Source organism: Mastigoproctus giganteus, chromosome 5 (assembly GCF_048544385.1).
Source record: "Mastigoproctus giganteus isolate SK-2022 chromosome 5, ASM4854438v1, whole genome shotgun sequence".
Lineage (NCBI taxonomy): Eukaryota > Metazoa > Arthropoda > Arachnida > Uropygi > Thelyphonidae > Mastigoproctus > Mastigoproctus giganteus.
Genome location: NC_143579.1, coordinates 183,925,185 through 183,946,868, shown reverse-complemented (window position 1 = coordinate 183,946,868; position 21,684 = coordinate 183,925,185).

Sequence of the window (21,684 nt, the reverse complement as noted above, 5' to 3'; positions counted from 1 at the left end):
ACAGAGTCTTTCGAGCGGAATCATAAACTGGAGCGCCGTAATCTAATCGCGATCTTATTAAAGCTCTGTATAGATGGAGCAGAGTATAGCGATCAGCTCCCCATGTCATGGATGAGATAACTTTAAGTATATTCAGCTTTTTCATACAGATAGTTCGTGTTTGTAGTATATGCTTCTGGAATGTCAGTTTGGTGTCAAATGTCATGCCCAAGAATCGGATATTGTTAGTGATTGGTATCGGTTTATTTCCCAATGTTAATTCAGGTTCTGGATGTAACTGACGTTTTTTACAAAAGTGAATGGCTACAGTTTTGGTTGCGGATAGACGATAACCATTATGTGAAGTCCATGACACTATTTTGTTTATGGAAAGTTGCAGTTGTCGTTCAATGGAACGCATGTTCTGTGAATGGCAGGATATTGCAAGATCATCAGCATACAGATAGGTGTCTACGTTACCCAAAATGTTGGGCACTAAATTGTTTATCCTGAGAGCAAAGAGTGTAGCACTGAGTACCGAACCCTGTGGTACACCTTCTCTTTGGACAAAAGATTGTGAAAGAGCATTACGGTATCTCACTTGGAAAGTTCTTTTTTTAAGGTAACTCTCTATGATCATTGGGAGCCGACCTCTGAGTCCTATGGCATAGAGGTCTTGTAGAATGCCATAGCGCCAGGTGGTGTCAAATGCTTTTTCAATGTCTAGGCACACCATGACAAAATGTTCTTTTCGGATAAAGGCGTTTCGTATACTACACTCTGCTTTCACCATCAAGTCTAATGTGGATCGGTTTTTGCGGAAGCCATATTGATTACAGTTAATGACTGAATGAGATTCTATGTACCATATAAGCCTATTGTGTATCATCTTTTCTAATGTCTTGCCCAAGCAGCTGGTAAGGGATATTGGTCTATAGTTGCATGGATTCGTCTGATCTTTTCCAGCTTTAGGAAACGCTAGCACTGTTGAATGACACCATGAGTGAGGATAGTGGCTTTCGGAGAAGAGCCGATTGAGAAACAGCAATAGGGAGTTTAACGCCTTTTTGTCTAGATGTTGCAGCATGAGATAATAAATCCCATCAGGACCTGATGCCCCATTCGTTGATTTTTTTAGAGCGTCCTGTAGTTCCAAAAACGTAAACGACTGATTATATGGATGTGTTAGTTTTGTGCTGAAATTTAATTTGCATTTCTCAACCCTTCTTTTATGTTGCTGAAAGGATGATTGATATGCAGCAATATCTGATATTTTGGCAAAGTTTTCTGCAAGAGCATTGGCTATATCATTTGGAGAAGATAAGTCTTGTCCGTTCCATTTCAGTATTGTATTGGGCGTTGGTAAGAATCGTCCATTCAGTTTTTTTATTTTATTCCAGATTATTCTGCTATTGGTATCTTTCGTTATAGTAGAGGCAAACTGAATCCAAGAATCTTTTTTAGCCTTTTTTCTTACAAATCGTGCTTTTGCTTTAAGTTTTTTGAAATTTATAAGGTTCTCCGTTGTTGGGTGTTTTCGAAATAGGTTCCATGCCCGATTTTTCTCTTTTTTGGCAAGCTGGCACGCATCACTCCACCACAAATTTGCATGTTTAGAAGAACCGGTACGGATTTTGGGTATAGCCTTGGTTGCGGCATTTAGGATCTCAACTGTGATGTGTTGTGTAGCATCATCGATGGATTTATTTCTGATAATTTCATTGTCGAATGAGATATTAGAAGCAAACAACTTCCAATCTGCTTTGCAAAATTTCCATTTTAAGTGCATATTATTAGCCTGAGGTATTCTAGATGTTTGGATTTCACAAATTATCGGATAATGGTCACTGTTTAGGGGATTATCCATTGTTGACCAGCGAATGAGGGGATACAATGTTGGAGAGCAGATTGTTAAATCTATAGCTGTAGTTGTTCTAGTAGCGAAATGAATGTAAGTATCTGCACCAGTGTTCAGCAGTGTTAGATTACATTTGTCAAGTAGCGATTCCAGAATTTTTCCTCGTCTGTCTGTATGCGGGGAGCCCCAGAGTGGATGGTGGGCATTAAAATCCCCCAATAAACAAAAGGGGGGTGGGATCTGCAGCAGAAGTTCTTCTAGATCATTATAAGTATATACTTTGTTTGGTGATAGGTAGATAGACACTATTGTTAACAGGATTCCTAGGGAGACACGTACTGCTACTGCTTCTAAGGGGGTCTGCGGTGGAATATGGTTAGTAGGAATTCTTGAGTTTACAAGAATGGCCACACCTCCATGCACAGTGTTATTGTTATTTCTGTTATGCTGATATATAGTATAGTTCTTGATTTTTGGGATTACTTGTGATGGTAGATTAGTTTCTTGTAAACAAATGCTTACCGGACTGTACTGTTGGATTAGGTCATAGATATCATCAATGTTGCTACGTAGGCCTCTACAGTTCCACTGTATGATGTGATCCATTATTTGTTTTTAGTAGTTGGGTTTGGTTCAGTCTGCCTTTTAGGTCCAGTCTGTTTCTGTCTCTCCAATTTTATTCTTTCTTTTTTCGAGAAAATAGGTCGTCCGGTGTCCATGTCATCTTCTGCGTGTAGATCTAAGATTGGCTCATCCTGGTTAATGGTTTCATCTGTATCCATATTTGTTAAATTTGGCTGAGTTTTTTGCATTGGAGCTACTATCTTAGTTTTTATGATTTCTGAGGAGGACTGCGATACATTTGATGGTACTGTAATTGGTGTATTACTTGCACGATCTGTTGCATGTTGTTGTTTAGTGAATTGCTGTGAGGTTGAGAGTATTTTTCGGGCCCAATCTGAAATAGATATGGTTGGGGGAATTGAAACGTCTGTTTGAGTGGTGGCTGACTGGAATTTCTTTGCTGCTGTTGCATAGGTATATTTTGGTGTCGTAAGCATAATTTGTTTCTTCGCCTCCTGGTACGTCACTTTCCGTTCTACTCTGTATTTTTGTATCTTTTTTCCTGTTTTCCATAGTTCACAGGTCCTTGAATAAGCGGGATGTTGGCCTTGACAGTTCGGACAATGTGGCGTTTCAGCATCACATTCCGTTTGTGTGTGAGATTTTGAACCACAGTTTGGGCACACTGCATCCCCTCGACAGACGGTCTGAGAGTGCCCAAACTTTTGGCACTTATAACACCTGATGGGATTAGGAATGTATGGTCTTACACGGCAGTTTAGATAGCCGGCTTTAACATTCAATGGTAAATTTGGTGTGCCAAACGTTAGGATGATGTTCCGTGTGGGAACAAGCTGACCATCTTTTCTGATCATAATCCGCTTAGCTTCTGAGACTTTCTGTTCTTTTAATTCTTGGACCAGTTCTTCATCTGTGACATTCATCAAATCCCACTCAGCAATTACCCCTCTGGAGGTATTTAGTGTTGCATGGGGTGTAACTTGTACTGGAATACCACCAAAGGTTGAGAGGTTCAGCAGAGTCTCTGATTGCTTACGACTCGCACTTTCTATTAGCAAATCTCCGGATCTAAGCCTTTTCACCATTTTAGGCGAACCTGATGAGCTTTCCAAGCATTTCTGTATCAGAAATGGGGAGAGCGTATTCATGCATATGTTTGTCAAGGAGTGGAAAATTAGGAAAGATGGGAATTCCTGTTGCTCTTTGTCAGTTCGCAGTCTTTTCGACTGTGATGTGTCATGATCTGTGTCATTGACTTTTGGACCTGATGAGCGTCGAGGCTCAATTGGAGGAAAATTATCAAATTCCATGTTTGCTCCTTTTAGCCCCGGGAGAGGGACTTTCTTCTCCCAGGTTACCGGCCCCGCCACGTGGAGGCAGGAGCGGTGCCACCAGTGACCAAGCGAAAAGTGGTTAGTGGTTAGTGTGTTAGAGAAGTTACTTATATATATAATAGAAAGGTGTCTTTCCTTTCTTGTCAGGAAGCTTACTCCTTTATTTAGGAAGAGCCAAAATAAATAACTTTATAAAAGAAAAGGTTTTAACAAACTCTCTAATCAGTCGCTTGGAAAAAAGACGCTTTCAAATCGCTTTGTATATCGCTTTGATCACTCGCTTGGCACTCGGGGCCACTCAACGCCAGAGCTGATTCTTGTGAATCAGACAACACAGCGGCAATCTTCAAAACAAAATGCGCTGGAACCATAAGAGCTCGTTACTGTCGGTGATTCTACTGTCAGGGAAACAGCAAATATGTTGTGCAAGGATTGGACCGGGGTATGTATTGTTTGATGTTTGCAGAGCTGTCAAGACCGGATCGTGACATGATATTTCCAAGGGTGATGTCTTTGTGTGTGGATAAGGAGTGCGAGGATATTAGGCACGAACTCAGCGTTGTTACGGGCCTTTATGACAGATCGAAGAACCGGGCGGATGCTCTCGAAGGAATTAAAAAATGGGGGCCATCCAGCCCTCAGCTACCTACATCAATACCAGAGTTTGCACTTGATTATCCGTTAAAACAGCAGCAATCCCCACGAAAGAATGATCTGGTTCCACAGGAGCTAGTTGTCGATGAATCTGTTGTCAGTGAAATGGGAAATAGGATAGAATTTGTTAAAAGGATAGGCGTAATAGGAGCAGGAGATGACTGTGAAGAGTAGATGTCATCTTTTAAGGGCACAAAAGGTGATATTGTAATAAAGGTTGGCACCAATGACATTAAGAGTAGAAGTAAATAGTGCAACTTCTGTTCCCGTGGACACTTCAACAACTACAGCTTCAACTGTTCCTACAACAACTACGTCTCCATCGACCACTGCTGCATCTCTTTCATCATCAGAAATCACTGCGTTACCTCAACTGCAACAAGAACTACATTGGTATGAATTCTTCTGTACCACCCTCCCTATCTTCTATCTTATGCGGAGGGATAATATTCTACCACAAAATACGCTGTGCTGGCGAGAGAGACACTCTGCTTGGCTGTACGGCTACAGAGAAACATTTATGTAGACGAACAATTTATGTATCTATATAGACTCAATGATCTATTTAGAGTACAGTTTACAAAGTGTCCTGTGGACCATACTCACACGTTGTTCCCCTCCTTTGTATATATTTACTGTGTACATATTTAGTCATGTATATGTATTATATGTGATATACGTGTTTTGTTCAATAATAGTAAGTCCTGCAAAATCCTGAGGACTTTTAGGAGACGTATGCCTGTGGCATATGATTTGTTCCACGGATACAAGGTCAATATTTATGTAGCTGTATATCAAGAGTTTAGTGTACAGACTACATTGAGGCCAACAAATCTTATAATGCCCTTCTGGAATGACACTGAATCCTGTTAAAAATTATGATAACTGGCCCTTTTGCTGTCTATTACCATGCATTTGTGTATTACCCATGATCTGGGAATGTGAAATGTTAATTTATATGGTCCACAAATCTTGGTGCTCTCCTATTATAAACTGATTAGTTAAATGTTCTTGCTTGTTTGCTATGTATTTTCTATGGTTTTTTTTTTTTTTTTTTTTTTACTTGCTATTTGGTTTTCTTCCTGTGGCCATCTTTGCTCTATTTGCCGGCAAGGCGCCATTAAATACGTTTCTAGGGCGATGATATTAGTTACTGTTTACAGCTGCGTTAATTAATTAACTGCTTGTTGTTGGTGATTATACATATTACAATGATATACTACAATGCCTATATTATCTGCTACAGTGCTTCATTTGATTTATTACAATGCTTGTAATTTATTAACTGCTCTTGTACACGTTTTGATTACAAGTGCCTTCCGTTATTTGTAATCATTACTTGCCGTTGTTGTTTCTATCGCCGCGATTACTGGAGAAATGGCTTTCCTCTGAAGTACTGGCTTAAATAATAATAAATACTGACTTAAGTACACATACTGAAGTCCATTATTGTTTTAAGTCTGATGCCCTATCACGTTACTATGTCTTTGTTTAATTTTCGAACCATCCCTCCCCTCCCGTCCCCATGGCCATTTGGTGTGTACACAGTGTAGTGCAATCACAATTCGTGTGCAATTTTCTACCTCTCCGTTCTCCTGATAGTGAGATCGGAAAAGTGGCAGTAGGATATTACCGGAAAGAGGGAGCATCCCTCAATTACAGGCAGCCAAACTTAGTTTTCTTGTTTCCAAACACACTACTTGTATAAAAACGGACGTGGCACACTCCAACAAAAATGCCAAAAAAGTGTGACAACAACCCCACTGTTAGGGAAAGAAATATACTTATCTCAGTCGAAGAAGAATCCAATAATGAAGGAAATGCAGGGAAAACTACCAACAACGCTGCACCAATCACAGGAGCCTTCCATCCAACTAGTGGACATTTTATGTAAAGGTTCCCGGCAAGGATACAAGAACAGCAAGACACCACAATAAACGATGCAGAGGAAGTTCAGACAGCTGATGAGACTTCTCTTGGTACCTCCACAATAGACTCGTCATTGCTCTTAGGCGAAATCTCCTAGACACTATGAAACAAGGTTGACAAATCAGAGAGAAACTGATATCAGATATAACAGAAATATGGAGCCACCTGGAAAGGCTTCTACTAGACAAAGCGATAGAAAAAGAGAAGCTAAAGACGGCTCTCCAAGAGAAGAAACTACAACTAAGAGCTTTTAAGAAAAATACCAGGAAAATTGCTTTACAGAAAAAAACCAGCTAAACATTTCACCGACGAAAACCATATCCATCTTGCTGAAAGAAACTCTTCAGGTACAGGGACCGCCCCAAATAAAAATAAATGGCCTGACCATCAAACTCACCAAGCAAATGAAGTACTTAGGAGTCATCTTAGATAATAAACTATCCTACTTACCCCACCTAAAATACATAAGAATGAAAATAAGAAGATACTCAGCCGTAGTGGCTAGGATTATGAGGAAGGACCGGGGATTGAAAAGACGAACTCTAATGCTATATTATAAGTCAACCTTCACCCCAGCAGTAACCTGCGCAGCTGCAGTCTGGTAAACCAAAACATCACTAGCAACCAACAAGAAATTCCTGGACATAACACATAGGACCATCCTATTGACAACCACACGAGCTTGCTTAACGGTAGGTACACCTGCGCTGCAGGTGCTGGCTTGAGCGCTTCCAATGGATTTAGTATCTGTGAAAGCAGGACTGCTGTACCTGCGCTCAAAGGGAGTGGCTGCAAATCATCAGGACTTCACAATCAACCCAGAAAGCAGTCGAAAAACGGAAAGAGCCCGACTTCAGACCTATCTCCTTAAGGAGTGGCAGCAAAGATGGACAGAGACGACAAAAGGCGAGATCACTCGAACCGAACAAAATATATGCAAGGGAACCGGTCTGGTTTTTCCCGGTCTTGCACCTGACCTCTTTACTCACAGGACATGGACCCTTCAACCAAAAACTGTTCGGCTTCGGCCTCACGGATGACCCGAATTGCACGTGCTGGGAGGTCGAAAACTGGAACCACCTGCTTTACGACTGCCCACAATACGAAGATCACAGATGCACCCTCATCACGAAAAACCATTACCTTCCCAAAGGATTTTAACATCACTTCATTGACTCGGAAGAGGAGTACCGAGCGCTTTCAATACGCACAGGACCTCTTCACAAGGAGAAAGGTGTTAATTGCCATACATCGAGACTGATAGTAGAGTATCATAAACAAATCGCATAAAACAGAGTCAACCCCTGGAAACGAAAACTGTGGAAGAAAAGAAAATGAACAGAAAAGAAAGGGAAAAAGGGATAAAGAAAAGAAGGGAAAAAAGAAGAAAAAAAAAAAAAAAAAGGAAGGGACTTGCTCTATGAGTGTCCCAACCTAAATCAAGTGGACAGGAATAGAGACAACAAACCGCAGCGTAGTTCCAAAGCCTTAAGGCAGCCTGAAGAGGACACCCTAGCGCCCTTCAACTTTAAATTCTACTTCCCGGGAGCACGGTTCTCTCGGCCCCCAACCTCATTTCTACTCTGTTGGCCATGGGCATGCCCCACTGAAACTTGGGGCTGTGTTCCCATTGGCCACATACTTCTGTCTTTCTCCCCTCCCCCAAACCTCAGCTTCCCCCTATCTATCTTCACGCTAGCGAAGCCCCACAGGCCTAAATTTAAATACAGTCTGTCCACGTATAGCACGATAGTTGTGTTCCTAGAAACCCTCGTGCAATGCAAAATCGTGCAATATAAACAACAGGCCCTATGGGTAAAGTGGGGTTAGGTGCTGACCACCCAAGATTGAACACACATTTGGAACCAAAACATTACCAAACACAATAAATAATCGGGTAATTTTAATCGTTATAAAATACTTACGTATTTTATAACGATTAAAATACGTAAAAAAATATTATTATATTTTTTTTTATTATAATATAATAAATAATAAAAATATTTTTTATTATTTATTTAAATAATAAAAATTTATTAATAAAATAGTAAAAATTATATTAAATAAAATAGTCGTAATAAAATACTTATGTATTTTATTACGACTATTACGTAATAAAATGTTGCTAATGCTTTTGCTTCTATCGTAAGCAAACTTGTTTTTTGTTTGATTTTCTATCCAAACAGATGACAGCCGTTCCAACTCTTCTAATTCTTTGTGTCTTAATCTAATGGATTTTAATTACACTTTGAGTTGTTCCCGCTATGAAAGTTGTTTTTATTTTCTCCGCATTCTTTCTAATTCTCGGCGTTGCCTCATTTCGGTCTGTAGCACGTGCAATATCACATGGTCTTTCATTTTGCTCAAAGCGTTTCACAATTTCATATTTTTTCTCTATCGACAGAGGCGGACTGGCCATAAGCCTTACCCGGGAAATCCCGGTGGGCAGAGGCCGGTGTGATTTTGGCTATAAACCATAGTATGAGGCCACTATAAATTTTCCCGGGTAAGTATTTTTGACCCAGTCCGCCTCTTTTTATCGATATTGCTTTTTTTTTTTCTCTCTGAATCTGCAGTGTCTTCGCCAGGACGCTTCCTTTTCACACCTTTTAAGTATCTTACTAATTTTTAGGGAATAAAGCACAATTACAAAACGAGGAGGCACACTTGATACACATAAACAAAGCTGCGCCCGTGTAACAACTGAATAAACGACACCGTAAAGGCCGAGATACACTGTTAACACCTCACATTTTATTAAAGCACATTTCTGGGGGTTACTACCATAAAACAATTTCCAGTTGCCTTTCTGTTGGTGGAATCTGTTATAAACTGGTAGTAAACGCCATCTAATTGGATTTGCGATTATATCGATAACTGGAATTGTGTTGGTTTTTACGTTATTATGGTGAAATGTGTTTCCCTTTCACTAATATAAAAAACATAAATACATTTTCAGAATCTTCTCTTCATTCCTATCGTGTTGCGTTCGGTTGGGGTGATTCTGCGTTCGACTGCCATTTCTTGTAAACACAAAGGCGAATCGTGTATAAGCGAATTCGGTCGTGTTATATAAGATATCGTTCCCCTATTTATAAATCGTGTATGATCGAATTCGTGTAATGTAAACACGTGTTATACGAGGACCAATTGTATCCGCAGCTTTTGATAATATCTCGATAACGGCTCTGGAACAAATTTTATCTTTCTACTTCAAAATACAAGGCAATCTCTTGAAGATTTTATGTAGCATTCTGAAGGAAAGACGTCTCATAATTCGTAATGACGATTTTATTGCCCATTGCTCCATTTCGCAGGGAGTGCCACAGGGAGGCGTTCTCTCCCCACTGTTATTTGCTGCAGCTCTGGAACCATTTTTTGCATCCCATAAAGACAACTTCATAACATATGCTGATGACCTGAAATTCTTCGTCAAATCTAAAGATCTACAACAAGTTAAGCAAACAAATCAACAAGCCAATAATACAATAAATGAACTAGAGCATTACCTCGATTGTATTGGACTACGTTTAAACCCAAGCAAATCCGCCCAGATGACAATTACAAAGAAAAAGAGCAGGAACAATATCTCTATGCTGGTAAGCGGATGCGAAATTCCAAAGGTTAAATCGCACCTAAACCTAGGCCTAAAATGGGACTAACATTCTCCGAGCACTTTGATTACATCAAAGCTAAAACATATGCTGCGCTCTGGGTTGCCACCAAACAGGAGTTAATTGGCATTAGAAATCCAGATCTTGTTAAAAAGTATATCTTGAAATGTATACTTCCCATTCCACAGTATGCGTCACAGATTTGGTCCTCAGCCCCACAGAGCAACCTGAAAGCATTCCTTAGTATTGAATACTGGCTCTTGAGATGGCTGAACAGGATCTCGAACCACCCATTTACTATCTCTAGAGCCATCCTACTTTCCAATCTCAGCATTCCTCCCTGGAAACAGACAATCAACACAAGAAACATTTTCACGTTAGCCCAACTGCTAACAGGAACATTAGACACTCCCAGTACTGACGGTTTGTTTCACTCTCGTCGAGAAGCGACCAGAATTGCTAAAACAAGACATCCTCTTCAAAGCAACTTAAAAAACCTGGACAGCCTAAGTCGCTTTTTTCCAGCAAACACAATAGAACTCTTCAATCAACTAAGAATTGAACCGGAAAAGCTCTGTAACGAAAGAGCTTACAGATGGCATGTCTTTGCCGACTCCTGTCGTCTCCTGTAAGTAGTGCACAGCCACTCGGCTCAAAAAACTATATATTCTCGGTACTCTAGATGCCAACCTAAGATGTCAAAATTTTAAATATTCTATGGTGTTCAAAGATGCCAAAAATGTAAATATTATATTATAAAATCATAATTACTCACGTATTCCAAAATTCCGTATTTAACCTTTCAGGGTGAACGTCCAATGAACTTTGTAACCTTTTGCTCATGAGTCCACTTCACATTTTAGAATGTAACTCACCCTTCTAGCCAATGGCTGTCCCAGGGGTGTCTCTTAAACAGAGAAATAAATTGATAATAATAATAATATGTAAGTAAATTGCATACGTCTTTCCAATATTATAACATTGTGAATAACGTTTTTGAATATGGGAAATTAAATCTTGGTTTTACATTTGATTACCATGTCCATGGAGTCTTTTTACTCAAAGAGAACAACACACAGCCCGAAAACATTATGCTGATACCACCTTGGCTGGGAAACAAGAAAGAAAAAAAAAAAAACTCAGAAACTGGAAACTTCTGATTTAAGAACTTAGTCAGGTTGCTTGTGGATTGATCCCATCTTTGAATTTAAGAGGGAAAAAATTTAATTAGAAGTAAGTTCCCACTACTGGCGATAGCGAACAAGGATCATATAGCGTGGTAGATGGCTTTCATCAACCGGTGCAATACCACCACTTTGCTTATTGGAGGCTTGAAGTGGTGAAACCCATGTTTAGTCTCTAGAGCAAAGTTTCCGGCATCCCCCTCCCCCCATACTTCTCCTTCAACCCATGCACGGTACTAAGTACTATAGGCTTTGATACCTTTCGTGTTTGGGGTTTTCATATAAAAAAAAAATCCCCACAATATGCTGAAAAAAATATCGGAAATGAGATTAATGTACTTGTGTTTAATTCTGCACAAACACAATGGGAGACTGTATGTTGAAAGCCATTTGGTTGGATTAATTCAAAATTTCAGGAACCTGCAACGTTTTTTTGTGGGAGGGAGAGAGCGTTATTTTCTCAAAGTGGATGCCGTAGTAGGTAGCATGAATCTATTTTATATGGATGGAATATATTAGAACAAAGGTGGTATAGGTATATTTGGGTCTAACAGCTCCTGGGATTTCTTCCATCTCCGCTTGTACACTGTATCGGACAAGCCAGGGATTTAAAAGTATTCTGGCGGGTCCTGGCACCTACTTGCCTGGTATTTCAGTGGCTAGAACCTAAAAAAAAAAAAAAAAAAAAAAAAAAAAATGCTGCTCGCGGTTAGTTATTAGCGTTTGTTAGAATAATTTAGAAGCTTGCAAAGGGCTATACGCTGAAATAATAATATTTTCTAATGGCTAAATGGGTCGGGCAGGAAATTGATGTAGTTAAATTTGGACGTGTGGGGCTGAAAACGCTGTGAAAGCCAACAGTAAAGGTGGTGTGAAGACTGAAGACAAGAAAAGGAAGTAAGGGGCCTATAGAGAGGATGGCCCCGCGACTGCAATGGAGCAGGCCCGTGCTCCACCAGAGGAAAAAGATTTGGGGAAGGGAAGGAGTGGGGACAAAGCCCCCTCTCCCCACGGGAAGGGAAAGAAAGCACCGTTCAAGAGAGAAACAGTATGTTGAGTCATATGACAACCTTGGATGTGCTTTAGTCCAGGTGCACAACAGGGCAAGATGGGGTTCTTCTGGTCTTCTGTGGTATCTTTGAATAAGTGGAGTTAGTCTTAACTGTGTTTCCATTACTCTGGGCCATTGAGGGATTGCTGTTGTCTCGTGATTGATATTGTCCTATTCATGGATTTGTGAACTTTTGGGATACCTCCACTCAAGGGGAGGAGAGGGTCTGTTATCTTGTGAACAGATTTTGCGCAAAAAGTGCGAATGCTTTGTAGGTCTCTTCCTCTTGTAGAAGGATGTTTTCGAAAAAGCGAGTGAATCTTGGTGTATGAACAAAGGTGGTCAAGGTATCAAGGTGTGTGTGTTTCAATTGCGGTCTCCAGGGTTTCCCCTATATGCCGCTGTAGCATCTGAAAAGATGAAGGTCGGCAAGTGTATGCATGTAGGTGTGTAAGTATGTGTCTTGTTATGATGAATGTTGAGTGCCGGCACTGGCGACTTTGCAGCCAGGGGACAGGGGACACCTGGTCTCCTGACTGCCAACCTTGGCCACGAGGAGGCGCGCCAGGGTTCACTTTCTAGTTGAGACTCTTACTGGGGCTATCAAGCAAGCCTGGGAGCCCCAAGGGAAAGGAAGTGGGGATGTTGGTGAAAGAGTCTTTGCGAATGTCACAGAAGAGTCGTTAAGGGATAAGAGCATAGAGAATTAATGGAGCGCCCTGTTGCAAAGTGCGTCACAGACCACATATATTTGTCTGAGCCCATATCAGATCAAAGGGTTTAGAAACAAAAGGTCATATTCTAACGTATAATAAATCAATAAAATAAAAATATTTTTATTATTTAAAGTTCGTAGTATACTTCGCGATTATTAAAAATAAATTTACTTAAAATATAACATTAATTGTGGGCACAGCACCTCGAGGAATTGCGGTCCCGGGTAATTACTACTACACCCTGTCAACTGGACCGACAGCACATGTCATTTACCCCACGAACTACCCTAGGATATGACAATCACCATAGAGACTCATGACGACGGAACAACTGAACAGGACACAGATTCCAGGAGTGACAACACTGCATCGGCCCCCAGACAACAGAACAAACAGTGGAAGCGACATTATACCAATGACCACTCAAATGGAAATAGAAGTACCATGGCCACGACCAAACTGGTTGGGACCTTGATCCCACTACCAACGCCAGCATTCAACCGATCTGTGAAAAAGTCGGTAGAGATCCTGTCCCTGGATGTACCTCCTGGTGGGGCCACTGTCAGGATGCCGTCCTGAACTTACTGACCTAGCCACTCTGCACACAGGCCATATTGGCGATCAGTGCCGGCTCCTTTGTCCGGCCCTTTCTACCGCACCCCGGCGGGGGAAGAGGTTGTTGTTATTTGGTTTTTAGGAACATAAGCAACTAAGGCCATATTGCTCCGGGGATATGCGGTAGTCATTCCCTGACTTTCCGCAATATCTCCGCCAGGTGGCGTCTAGTTATATACCTTGTGCATTTCGTGCTCCTAATTAAAGGTGATTTATGTGAATTACAGTGAATGCTGGACCGTTCAAGTGATACAGAGGTCATCAGTGAGTGCCTGTCTACTGGTGCATGAAATTTCAGCTGCGTTGCTCCAGCCAAAGATAAGTATTTTACAATTTTCCTTTTTTGGCCTGCGACAATGAATTTTTCCAAGATGGACGATATCTTGTCATTTCTTATATAGCACGATGGCAGTTAGTGGACACTAGCACAACTGACCAACAGTGTTTTCCCTCGCTCTCGCCCTCTCCGTGTCACCTCCCTGCCTGCGGCAATCACTGTACAGCAGGAGGTCCCTTTCACATTTGGGGAGAGCCTCGTTTTTGCAGCAGTGACTAATGGGATTATGTTGAGTGCGCGGGTGATATACTGTACGTAGTTCCCACTCTCATTCATACCGTTCTCTATGGAAGGGGAGACTCGACCGAAAAATGCAGACAACTGCAAATTATGCAAAAAAGAGGTTAATAAAGACTGCAAAGGAGTCTACATCAAATGTTCGAAGTGCAAATGCCAAATTTGCCAAAGCTGCTCAGGTCTGTCCCAGATAAGCCTGAAAAAATTATCAAGCGCAGCCCGCGCGAAATTCGTTGCTTACTGCTGTCGGAAAAAGCCGACGAATGGACAAGGGAGCCCTTTCCAATCAGTACCGGATTCCTCCCCACAGGAATTGCTGCTCGACTCCAACCTGGCGTCGCTCTGCCCACTGCAGCATAGTAGAAGGCGGCACGCCAGTGACAGCCAGGTGTATTTCACCCAACTTGATCAACACGGCCGTGCTGAAGCTGTTTCTGTTCAAGGAGAGCGAACAGACCACGAAAATGGAAGTTCACACCAAACGTACACACTAATCCGGAAGATTCAAAGTCTAAAAATACAGTACAGAAAGCTACTGGCACAGTTGATGACAAAACTGAACCAACAAATCCAGAAAATATTGAAAATATTAGCCCCTCCCAGACAACAGGGGTTCAAAGCACGTCTTTCACCGATACCTTGGAGCTTCTTTGGATCCAACTATTGTACACGCCACAGTTATAAAAATAAAGAAGGCGCTCGGAGATTTGTCAGCAGATACCAGTATGGTTACGAAAATTGCATCAAACTTCATTCACAGCCTTTGGGCTGACATGGAGGCACTAACAATGTCTCTAATAATAGATAATGAGAGGCTGAAGGCCAAGACGACCAGCACAGAATGTCGGGCAGATATTTTTGATCAACATATACTCTCCCCAGGAGGTTCCCATGGAGGAAATCAATCGTTGATGAAAGACTTTTGCAGAGGCTGCAAAACCAAATTGGGGCCGACTTGATCCCGAGCGATCCCATCCATTGGAGAAAGTTAATTCCGGAAGACGGGGCGAAAAGCCTAGACAACTATCAACAGAAATGTCAAATGAACCACAGATGGTGGCCCATTCAGAGCCTGCCAAAACCCCCTGGATTTCTCGACCTGGTGATCCACGCAATATACTAATCCTAAGACCCACTGCTAACTCAGTGATACAGTCCAGTCAAGACATTAGGAATGCGGTGACAAACACACTCAAAACCGAGTATAAAGAAATGAAAGTTAAGAATATCAGACTCCTCCGGAACAAGGGTTTGTTAGTAGAGACTACAAACTCATCTGATGCCACCAAAATCTGTACCTTGCCTGCACTCAAGAATGCAGGACTTTCAATAGAAAAGCCAAAAATGTCAAACCCAACAATTCTAGTCTATGGAGTTCCAAAAGATTATAGTAAGGCAGATATCTTGGACGACCTGTATCATAAAAATTTAAAAGATTATTCCTTCTCACAACAGGAGGTAAAAGAGGGTACAACATTTAGGTTCAGCTCAGGTTCTGGAAACAGTATTACTAACTGGGTGATTGGATTCAATCCTCAACTTCTCCACTGTTTACTTCAAAACAATCGAATATATTTAGGCTTTACATCGCATAAGTTCAGAAAATTCACCGTAGTTAACAAATGTTTCAGGTGCCTGGCCTACAGGCACTCTGCACAAAATTGCTCTCATAAAACCGTGTCATGTAGTCACTGTGCCAATGGGGGTCACATCTTCGCAGAGTGCCCCAACAGAGAAGAATCACCAAAATGCATAAACTGTAAACGCAAGAACAAGGACTCCAATCACTCAGTCAGGGATGGAAAGTGCCCCGAGTTTTTAAAAGCGATGGAACTAGCAAATAAGCGTATCGTTGATGGATAATACAACTACAAGCAGAAATAACTTTGGCTACTCTCAAAATACAGACACAATTAGAATTTTACAGATAAACGCACAGCGCTCTCGAGCCGCAGCTGATGTGATCAGAAACGTAGCCATAGAACATAATTATGATATTGTCTGTCTACAGGAACCATATTATTCATCCCAAGTAGGTGGAACAGCGCATAAAATCATGGGCTACCCCAATTCCACTAGAATCATAGCAACTTGTGATCCTCCACCCAAAACTGCAATTGTTGTGTTTAATAACGAACTAGTTATTACTGCGATTACAGGAGAATGCTCAGCGAATGCTACCTGTATCCTCGTATCCTCTAGTTCCATCTCTTTTTACCTATCTTCACTATACTGTCCCCCCTCAGAAGATGTGCATATAGCATTGCACCTACTGGACAAGATCTGTGATAAATTCGCAAATAATAACTTGGTGGTGGCGGCGGACCTGAACGCCAAATCGACGTTCTGGAACAGTGGCTTCACTGATCCTCGGGGAGCCCAATTTGAAAATTTAATTATGGCTCACAGCCTTTGTATTAAAAATGTACAAAATAAACCATTTACTTTCTCCACTACCAACGGAGAATAAACATTGACGTCACACTTACTTCCATAAGGATGGATGACAAAACTGGAAACTGGGACGTGAAACCCTCCTTGGTGAACAGCGATCACAGGGCTATCACGTTCAACATATCAAAGAACTCCCAACACAATGACTTGACTGCCCATGACTTACGAAGATACCGTACGGATAAAGTCAACTGGAAAAAATTCGAGGATTATCTGCGTACAGTATTTAATGGAGAGGATGCTGAAGCATTAAACCAACTATCGGCTTCAGAATATGTAGACACTGTTCAGCAACATCTATATATAGCTATGTCAAACTCAAGTAAAAGGAAACATATAAGAAAGCCTTCAGTGCCATGGTGGAACGCTCAGCTTTCTGCTTTGAGGCTTCAAACTCAACAAGCCAGACGCTTATATCAGCGTAGTAGACATCTTTCTAACGAGGACGTTGAAAGGCTGAAAAACAGTTAGAGAGAAAAGAAAATTATTCCATCGAGCCATATCTGAAAGTAAGAGGACCTGCTGGAAAAACTTGGTCAAAGATGTTGGGAATACCAACCCCTGGGGGATCATATATAAAATAATGAGGAATAAACTGATAAGTGGAGATATCTATCAGACTGTAATTAGTAATAACCTAGAAACAACAGACTGGCACTCTACTGTCGGAACGATCGTTGATAATTTGTTTCCAAAGGATCTACCTCACTGTGATACTCCAGAACAGGCAGAGATCAGGAGGAAAAACCAGAATTATGTTGGATCTACCGATGTTTGCCTTTTCACTCTCGTGGAACTAGGAGCTGCTACTGCTAAACTCAATAAGAAAAATGCCCTGGCATTGACTTGCTAGAGAATTTGGTAATTGTGAAATTTTTTAAACTGTTTCCCAATATACTACTGAATATGTACAATAAATGCTTCCTCGAAGGACTTTTTCCCAAACCCTGGAAAATAGCTCTACTGAAAATTTTATATAAACCTGGAAAAGTCAAAACAAACCCAAGGGCGTACAGACCAATATCCCTCCTGGCTAACTTAGGGAAACTTTTTGAGAGATTAATTTCTCCCAGAATTGCAAGCATGTTATCGGACCAGCAATTGTGCCGGATCATCAACACGGATTCAAAAAGGATCACTCGACCGAAGATGCTATAATTTCTCTTCTGAAATACATCCAGGATTCTCACAGCAAGTATGTCTTGGTGGTGTTCGTGGACTTCGAGGGCGCATTCGACTCCCTCTGGTGGGAGAGCGCCCTCGGGTCGCTACGATCAGCCATGTGTGATAATCATATCTACCAAATTATGAGATCATACTTTCAAGACAGACAGATCAAGGTTTGTGCCAAACACCTGACTTACAGCACGACTGCTTCCAGAGGGTGCCCGCAGGGTTCAGTCCTGGGGCCTCTCCTCTGGAATGCAGTCTTAGACCAATGGCTGACAAAGAAAAATGGAGATTGCAAAAAAATTGCATATGCAGACGACTTGGCGGTTGGCGTTACTGGAATGTCGAGAACAATCTTAGAACAAAAGATCCAAACAATATTGGATGATTTATCCAACTGGGCCAATCTAAATAAGCTCAAAATTTCCCCTACAAAAACTAATTTCATGGTTTTTCGAAAGCAATTCAATTATGGCAGACTCCCAGAGTTATCCTAAATGGCTCACAAATCCCCTACGTATCCAGCACCAAGTACTTGGGACTTACAATCGATGACAAACTAAACTTTCATACTCACGTATCCAAAATTTCTGAGAAAATTAAAAACTTCACGGCTGGAATTGCAAGAATTTCCAGAAAAGAATGGGGCCTCAGCAAAAAGACGTTGTCTTTATACTATAAGACTATCTTCCTACCAATTGCTGCGTACGCAGCAGGTGTTTGGTTCTGGAGGGTCTCAAAAACTAAGACCAGGACTAAACTTCTTTCATTACAGCGTTCGGTGTTGCTCACACTTCTACAAGCTCCTCGGACGGTGTCGAATAATGCCCTACAAGTTCTAGCAGGAACCCTGCCTCTGGACCTTTATATCTCCTACAGGGGTATGGTCTACAATCTCAAAAAAGGAATTTCTGTAAATATTTTTAACATTGTAACAGACCCTACGAACAGAATAAAAGAGGAAAAACGAAGACTCTGGAAGGAACTCACCGTTGTCTGGCAGCAAAGATGGGCTGAAAGTGAACACGGTGAGGTTACACGAAGATACATTTCAAATGTTGAATTCGCATCATTACCCACAGTCTCAAATTGGTTTGTGCCTAGCATGACTACATCATATTTAATGACTGGCCACGGATCGCTCAGGGCTAAACTTTTCGAAAGGAGCCTTGAGCCTGATCCTTTCTGTCACTGCGGAGCATCTGAGACATGGCAGCACGTTCTCTTTGAATGTAACGATTATTCGAATGAAAGACAGGTACTGCTGAGTAAAATAAATAATCTCTCAGAAAATAATGTACATTTGCTCGTCGAAAATTCTGATGTCTTCACTACATTTCAACAGTTCTCTGCGGGAGTTTTCAAGAAAAGACTTGCGGCTAGAAACTCTACTGCGGGATCATAATGATCCAGATTAACTCACTTTTGGGAAGAACATATAGGAAGATAGCCATCAACGCAACAGGAAATAACAGGTAGACCCCTTTCTCCTCTAAGTGATGGTGGATGGGATTCCAAGAAGCTTTGTGTATAAACGGGCCTAAATTATTAAGAAGCTAACCTCGAAGAATTGTAAATAATTGCTTAACGTACAGTTAAGAATACCCATACTTCTGCGCACCCCAACACGCTTCTCTCTCATGAAATCTTATTTAAAAAGGAAAAAAAAATAAATAAATAAATAAAATCAGATCTTCTCCCCATAGGATGAATCCTGCAATAATCTGAAATGCCATCAAGCCAATTGAACACAAAAAACTCCAATTTCTGCTCTCTGACTGATAATTTATAGCTACACGTATACAAAAACCTTCTGCAAGAACGCTAGTGTTACTGCGAGTGCTTTAATGCACGCTGGGAACTTCCTCTCCTGCCTCAAGCTCAGGAGTACTATGTGAACTATCTACATGGAAATCGCCTTGAGGAACTTCTATAGCCCTACTCTACAAGCTCAGATTCTACCGGGGAAGAAATTAAACGAGACTATATTTCCTGAACAGTTAGACTACTGGATTGTCTTTAAAATTGTACAAACCAGAAATACATGTAACTATTGGTAAGTAACAACTAATGTTGCTGTAAAACGACTGTAAATAATTCCCAAATTCTGTTGCTAGAACTGTCAAACAGAGAGATTGGTAAACCTCACTGTAATGTAAATAGTGTAATCAATGTTAACAGTTTATTTCCTTGTTAATGCTAAACTTAATAGGATAACTGATATATAATGCTATTGAAAATTGCAGTTCTTTAAAAATGTTTGTCTTGGCTGTGTGACTTCAATGGGTTTTTGGAGCTCCAGCCTTGTTTTTTTTTTCTTTTTTTTTTTTTGCGGGCTCTAGGCCTGGGCAGCCTGTGAGCGGGATAGCGGGCACCCACTCGTATTGCACTACCTCCAGTGGGTGCGGGATTTCCTGCACTTTGGCATGTAAAAGGTTTAAAAAAAAAAAAAATCAGGCCTGGCTACTCGCGCCTGGGGACAGGCACCAGACAGCAGCTGCACAGGTATTGGCTGCTCCTTTGCAGAGGTCCTTACATTCAATACAGATCCACTAGGTGGAGATGGGCTATGCCTAGGGGCCACCCTTCATACCAGGACACACACGTGTTTTGTACTGTGTTCCCTCAACTGTATTCTAAACAAAAAAAAAAAAAAAAATATTATATATATATATATATATATATGCTAGGGTAATTATATATATGAGAATGAAAATGTACATAAAATTGTATATAGACTATTGTTTATGTTTCTTGAAATTGTACATAATATTTGGGTGTGTAAATAAATGAAAAAAAAAAAAAAAAGACCTTTCGCATCCTCCATATTTGGTGGGAGGAGGAGACAGTCATGCTGTTTCCTCCCCTCCTCGCCGCCTCCATTCTTCCTTCTCACAGGGAATGGGCATGCCCTGCAGCCACCAACTTGAGGTCTCGTACTCTATTGGCCTCATCCTTCTTCCTTTGACCCCCCAAGTCTTCAGTCTCCCCCTCCATCTTTACACAAGCGAATGCCCCCACACATCCAAATTAACTTACGCCCATATGTCGATCTTTCCTTATTCAGGCGACATCCCCCTACGCAATCGACATATATCACATATATTTATACATATATGTGTAAAAGAAATTTTTTTTTTTTTCCTTTAGGTCCTAGCCACTGAAATCTCAGGAAATTATGTGGCAGGACCTGCTAGTGGGTACCTGGGCTTAAGTAGAGCAACGTTAGGCCTCAGCAGAGGTCCAGCGGTTGAATGGCCAGAGGAACAACGGTAAAAAACACCAAACTTCCATAATCCATATACTTTTAAATCTCTGGCCTTCCCAGTGAACTGGTACACCCACAATAAAAGCAACGTGAAGATGGGGAAACCCCGTGTGCCGTTAGACACTGAAAACACTTACTACGACAGAGATGAGGCGGAGTTGAACAGACGTTCTAGGTGCCGCCCATTACATGTACACTTCCTGCTACTACTACTTGGCTACACGTGCAAGGAAGACTGAGGCTTATGCTGCCCAGCAAAATAAAAATTCGAGTTACCCTGAGAGCGAGCGAGAGAGAGAGAATCACCAAGAAAGAGAAGTATGATGATATCCAGCTCAAAACTCTGGGTGTGCCAAGCCCATACTCACCAGTGTGAACCCCTGGGATGATGTATGGCTCTAATCCCACCTCCCCCTCAGAGCCTAGTTGGCAACACAGGAACCCTTAACAGCGAGTGGTAAGGTGGTTGACAATGAGTGAAGTCACTACCGTCAAAAAGAAGGGTTTTAATTTTAAGAAAGGGCACAACAACAATCTAAGATGCTACATGCCCTCCACCAACTAGGAAGCCAGCATGGATGGGAAGAACACTGACATATTACAGAATAACTTTAAAGCCACCAGAACAAGAATGCATAAATACCATTAAGGAAATATAAAACTGGGAAGATGTCGAGGAGGCGAATAAGAAAACGATTA